Below are 6,000 nucleotides of genomic sequence, written 5' to 3'. Positions count from 1 at the left end.
AACACAAATGAACAAATGGCTATTTTGAAGAAAATGCTAAATGTATTCCATAGTTACTGTTTTAGACTCGCTTGTCAAACACATCCCATCCCTCACTCTGACTCCATGTGCCCCACTGTCTGGGGTTCACACCACCGCCTCCTGGCCCATTCTCCCCCGTGACGGGTCACGTAGGTCATAGTCCTGTTCTGCTGGAGGGTTTTCCATTCAACTGCCAAATGGGCAAGACGAATCCATACCTTAACGTCCAATTCCATCAATGCTGAAGCAAGCTCCCCGAGAAAGAGACTTGAGAGAACATTTTGTGTATACTCTTCCTGGTGTATAATTTTATTTTTGCCAGAATGAAAACATGTCTTTCTTTAAAAAGAAAAAATCCCTTTATGGAAATAACTGTGGCTAATCACTAGGTCTCCCCATAAGCTTGGGAGCTTCACTTCATGTTCTTCATACATATTCCCCCCAAGTGTATTTGAGTCCATTCATCATCGACGTGCTGTTATTGTTTAAGACTCAGGTGACTGTTTATGTAAATTATTTGTACATCTGATGTTTCCAGCGGCTCTGGAGACATAAAGCAACATTTAAAATATTACCATTAAATATATCTTAAAAGATGGCATTCAAATAGGTCTTTGTCAGAGCGAGCGTTGATGTCATTTTGTCTGGAAGCGTGGGGGTCTCTTGGGGTCTCTCTGTCTGTGAAACTGTTGGGGTAGAGCCACACGGCCCCCATGCTCTGACACTGCATTCAGAATGCAGACTGCCTTCCAAACACCCATCTCCTCGGTCTCAACTTCCTGTAAACCTACTGCAACACTGAGAGTCATCAACCTTCCCCTCACACACGTGATCATGAACGACACAATTCACGTCCAGTGTGACTATTAAAGGTCATTTCTCCCTCAAATATCTAAAGAAATCAAGGTCATTAAGTTATGCCAATTTTTACAAAGCATTTTAAGTCTTACTGAAATTTATTACTCTCAATGCCTAGAGACACCTCTCTTGGTCTCTGTTTTCTATTCTTATTTCTAGCTCTTTCTATCACCACATGCCACCACACAATTTATCCTTCCAGAACGTTATGATCTCCTTCAGCAAGTCACCCAAGAAAAAAAAAGATGTTCTGTTCTTACCTATATTTCTCTCTAGAGGTCAGGAAGTGGATACAGCACCAGCCCTGGGTATCTGATGATATAATATTGAGGACAGAGCCTAGAACACAGTGACAGCAGTTCAAACACACACAGCAGGCCGTCCCTCCTAAGAGATGGAAATGGAACGGAGAGCCTGGTCAAAAGATCTTTATGGAATCAGTGTCCCAGCGCAAGAGAGGAACAGTTCAATTCCATCTCCATCCACTGAACAGGGGAAAGAAAAAGTCTATGTTTAATAATAGCTTTGAGTGGTTATAAAATAAGGTCTTCGTATTCTATCTCTGTAGACGTCCCCAATGTAAAACAACGTATATGTCAACTAGGTTATGAGTTAGCGAACTCTCTGAGGTGCCAACATATGCAAAGGTTTCTTCATTTTTTTTCCTTAATTAGACTTAATCTTTTTTAAAAGTAATTTTAGGAAAAAAAAAAAAAGTAATTTTAGGTCCATAGTAAAATTGAGCAGAAAGTATACAGATTTGTCATTTGCCCCCCACTCCTACACAGGTGAAGTCTCCTCCTCATCAATATCCTCCCACCCTCAGAGTGGCTCTTTTAAAAAAACTATTTTTAGCATAACTCTTTTACAATACAAAGGTCAAAGGAATAACCCAGTGTGGAAAACAATGATTAACAAGATGAAACCATAGGAAAATTTTGAAGCTAAATGAGGAAATGATCCACCAGGCTTAAGAACCAGCTTACAGAAAAAAAAAAAATTAAAAAAAACTTTAATATCTAAAATAGGAAGCTGACACAAGAGAGACAATTGATTTAAATTAATAAAATGAATTAAAATGACAAATAATGAGCTAGCCTGGATATTATTTTTAAAAGATTTATAAAACTACCAAGTAGAATTTCTTTTTTTTTTCCAAGTAGAATTTCTAGCAAGAAAAGCATAATCATTGAGATAGAGGAGTTAAGTAGCAGATTTATCAGTTGAGGGGAAAATTAATTAACTATCTCAATATAAAAGGAACAACTATGAAACTGCTAGAAAAACACATAGGGGAAAAATTACATGGCATTGGGTTTGGTTATGTGTTTTTATTTTTTTAATTTTAATTTTTTTTTCATTTGTTTCTATGGAAGTTCGATTTGCCAACATATAGTATAACACCCAGTGCTCATCCCATCAAGTGCCTTCCCCATTGCCCGTCACCCATGGTTATGTGTTTTTAGATACAACATTGAAAGCATAATCTATGTCAGTAAAAACTGATCAGATGGACTATTCCTAAAATTGAAAAAGGCTGCTTCATGAAAGACAGTGTCAAGAGACTAAAAAGAGAAGCATTGATTGGGAAAATATTTGCAAAACACATATGCATCTGCTAAACTACTTGTTTACAAATATATCAAAAAAATGTTAAATCACCAGTAAGAAAATAACTCAATGAAAAAATGGACAAGAGATCTGATCAGATGCCTCAGTAGAGAAGACACGCTAATTCAAATAAGCATATGAAAACACGTTCAACATCATTTGTCCTTAGAGAACTGAAGATCACAAGGAGATATTCCAACACACCTGTCAGAGTGGCTATAATTCCCACGCTGACGTCACCGGAAGCTGGGAGACTGGGACAGCAGAAGTCCCATGTGTTGGAGCGAGGACTGCAGAATGCCCAGTCCCTTTGCAGGACAGTTTCACAAATTTCTTACAAGGCTAAATAGAGTCTTATCATATGATGTGGTAAATTGAGTTCCCAGGTATTTACCCAACTGATGAAGACTTCTGTTCACACATAAACTTATTATCAGCAGCTTCATTCATTAGCTCCACAAACTGGAAGCAATCGAGACATTCTAAAATAGGTGAACGAGTAAAGAAATTGTAATACATCTATACGACGGATATCATTCAACAATAAAAATAAATGAAGTATCAAGCCATAACAAGACACAAATGACTCTTCTCTTACTAAGTGAAAGAAGCCAGTCTGATAAGACGACCTACCTTATGATTTCAATTATGACATTTTGGAAAAGAAAGACTATGGATATTATAAAAAGATTTTTTAAAAGATTTCAGGGGCACCTGGGTGGCTTAGTTGGTTAAGCATCTGCCTTCATCTCAGGTTATGACCCCAGGGTCCTGGGTTCGAGCCCCACGTCTGGCTCCCTGTTCAGTGGGGAGTCTGCTTCTCCTTCTCCCTTTGCTCCTACCCCTGCTCTTGCTCTCTGTCTCTCTCTCAAATAAATAAATAAAATCTTAAAAAAAAAAAAAAGATTTAAATAGGAAAAAAGCTTGCCAGGGGCTTGGAGGAAGGGGGAGGAACAGTTGGACAGGCAAAGCAGAGTGGACTTTTTAAGGCAATAAAGCAATTCTGATTAATACTGTAGTGATCGATACATGACATTTTGCACGTTTCAAAATCCGTAGACCACCAGCACAAAGAATGAACCATAATGTCTCCTACTTAAAAGAAATATTTAGGGCAGCCCGGGTGGCTCAGCGGTTTAGCGCCGCCTTCAGCCCAGGGCCTGAACCTGGAGACCCAGGATCGAGTCCCACATCAGGCTCCCTGCATGGAGCCTGCTTCTCCCTCTGCCTGTGTCTCTGCCTCTCTCTCTCTCTCTCTGTGTGTCTCTCAGGAATAAATAAATAAAATCTTTAAAAAAATAAAAAATAATAAAAGAAATATTTAGGAGATTGGCAGTATCCCAGAATGAAATGTGGAATGTGGAAAAAATAACCTGAGTGATAATTAATATAAAACACTTTTCCTTAAGAGGAACTGGGGAAATTTTGCTGCCCCAAGGAACTTTGGAGTGGACACCATAAGGCCTTAAATGAAAGAACATGCACGTAAATACTGTATTCTCATTGCTAAGGATGTTTCCCTTGGGAGGGAGGGTGTTAACCCCTGTGACATCCCTGTGCTTGTATACTGGAAATGAAAAATCACGTGCCTAGATGGTGGATGGTAGGAGCCATGTTTCTCACTGTTGGAGAAGGAGGGAATAGATAAGCAAGGGCGATGGGTAGAATGATCCAGGCGGTGATGGGTTCCTGGTGGAGGCATCACTGTGAACTCATTTATAGCTTAATGTAGACACAGAGGCTCGCATACAGAGATACGTGTAGGTGTGTGCATAAACACAGCGTCGTATGCACATATGAATTGCCTTGCTCTGTCAACGGAGAGAGCCCCAAACTGCAACAGGCCAGCAGCAACAAGCCTTCCCAGCACTCACAAAGGACTGGAGAAAAAGAATAATGATCACAAACATAGGGTGTGTCAAAGCGACTCAAGAGCCAACTGGAAGAGCTGGCGAAAACTGAAACAATTTGAGAAAGAAAATAAATCTTGTTCGATTACAACTCATAGCATGCAATAAATATCCATGAATCCGTACTAATATAAATTAGCTAAACAGGTATATAGGGATAAATAGACCTTAGCCAGGTAGTTTGTGTCAGGTGTCTCTACTGTAAAGTTACTGTCTTTTCCCCTTTGCTGTACTTCATTCACCTTGAGGGTGGAATTTCTGCATAAATCATTAGAAATTATTCTGAATGGAATGTTTGTCATCAACCGTGACATATCATGATGATCATGCATTCTCTGATAGGACTTGATGAGGACGGTGTTTACACCTTTTTTTCTTTTTAATTTAAATTTTAGTTAGTTAGCATACAGTGCAATCTTGGTTTCTGGAGTAGAATTCAGGATTTCTGTGGTCCTGCTCCCCAAAACTCGTAACCCCATTTTAATCATAAGTGAACATCCCAAAAGTCACAACTGAGGAACATTCTACGGAATACCAGGCCTCTTCGAAATCGTCAAGGTCATTAGAAGCAAGGAAATCAAAAAAAAAAAAAAAAAAAAAAAAAAAGAAGAAGAAGCAAGGAAACCTTAAGACACTGTCCCAACCAAGAGGGGCTTATGGAGACGTGAAGAACAGATGTAAGGTGACATCCTAGATAGGACCCCACAATAGAAAAAAAGGAGTCCAGGTAAAAACTAAGGAAGTTTGGGTAGATAATAGGATTTAGTTAATCATGATATATTGATATTGGCCCATTCATTGTAACGTACTGTATGAATATAAGATGTTATTAGTAGAAGAAATCAAGTGGGTAATATATGAGAATGCTCTGTATTATTTTTGCATTTTTTCTGTAAAGTTAAAAATCTAGTTTAAAATGGTTATTCCAATACATTTTGAAATTAAAAAAAAAACCTTACATAATAAAATAAAGATTATAATATATTGGATTTCCTTCCTAATAACTTAGAGTATCAAAATATATAGTTTGATTCAGTTGTAAAGCATTTCTCTCTCTTATTAAATAATTTACACCATCTGCTATGTTCCAAAAGTGCTTATTTAAGAATGTAAACTATATCTTACTATATCTAAACATTGCAATTGCCCCAAAGTTTGAGAAGTGTAACACATCTATGAATAACTTGCTCCTTAATTGGCTGATTAGCATTTTTTGCACTTAATGTTTATTTTACATGTGATCATATAGTAACTCTACCCACAGAGAAACGAATCCTGCAGATGGGTTCCAGAATGCCACAATCAGAAAAGCGTTAGAGTTGGGAGCTGGAAGTTTATATTTTGGGTCTGCCCTTTACCATTACATCATCCTCGGATAAAAACCTTAAGATGTTTGTGTTTTAGTTTCCCCTTCTGTAAATCGTAATGTTTACACAAATTGACTTGACATTTATTTGAGGCAAACACAACAGTTGCGTATTCAGATGTTAAATATTACCATCTCATTTGAGAGAGAAGCCTCCTCTGTGTTTGCGCACTCACCCTTGGAGCTTCCTCGATATTGGTCAGAGCAGCAGGTAAAGTCCAGGACTGGAAAAGC

At 38.2% G+C, this 6,000-nt stretch overlaps 1 long non-coding RNA gene across 1 annotated transcript; it reads right to left on the bottom strand.

Moving 5' to 3' along the window:
- Positions 1–328: 328 nt before the first annotated feature.
- Positions 329–3,127, bottom strand: LOC111094570. Its single transcript, XR_005354975.1, has 3 exons — positions 2,695–3,127; positions 1,140–1,266; positions 329–564 (listed from the first exon to the last, which is right to left on the bottom strand). It is a non-coding gene; the product is annotated as an uncharacterized LOC111094570 (long non-coding RNA).
- Positions 3,128–6,000: the final 2,873 nt, after the last annotated feature.

Source organism: Canis lupus, chromosome 2 (assembly GCF_011100685.1).
Source record: "Canis lupus familiaris isolate Mischka breed German Shepherd chromosome 2, alternate assembly UU_Cfam_GSD_1.0, whole genome shotgun sequence".
NCBI classification, from domain to species: Eukaryota; Metazoa; Chordata; class Mammalia; order Carnivora; family Canidae; genus Canis; species Canis lupus.
Note: the sequence above shows the minus strand (reverse complement) of the source record. Positions and strands in the feature narration are given on the sequence as shown.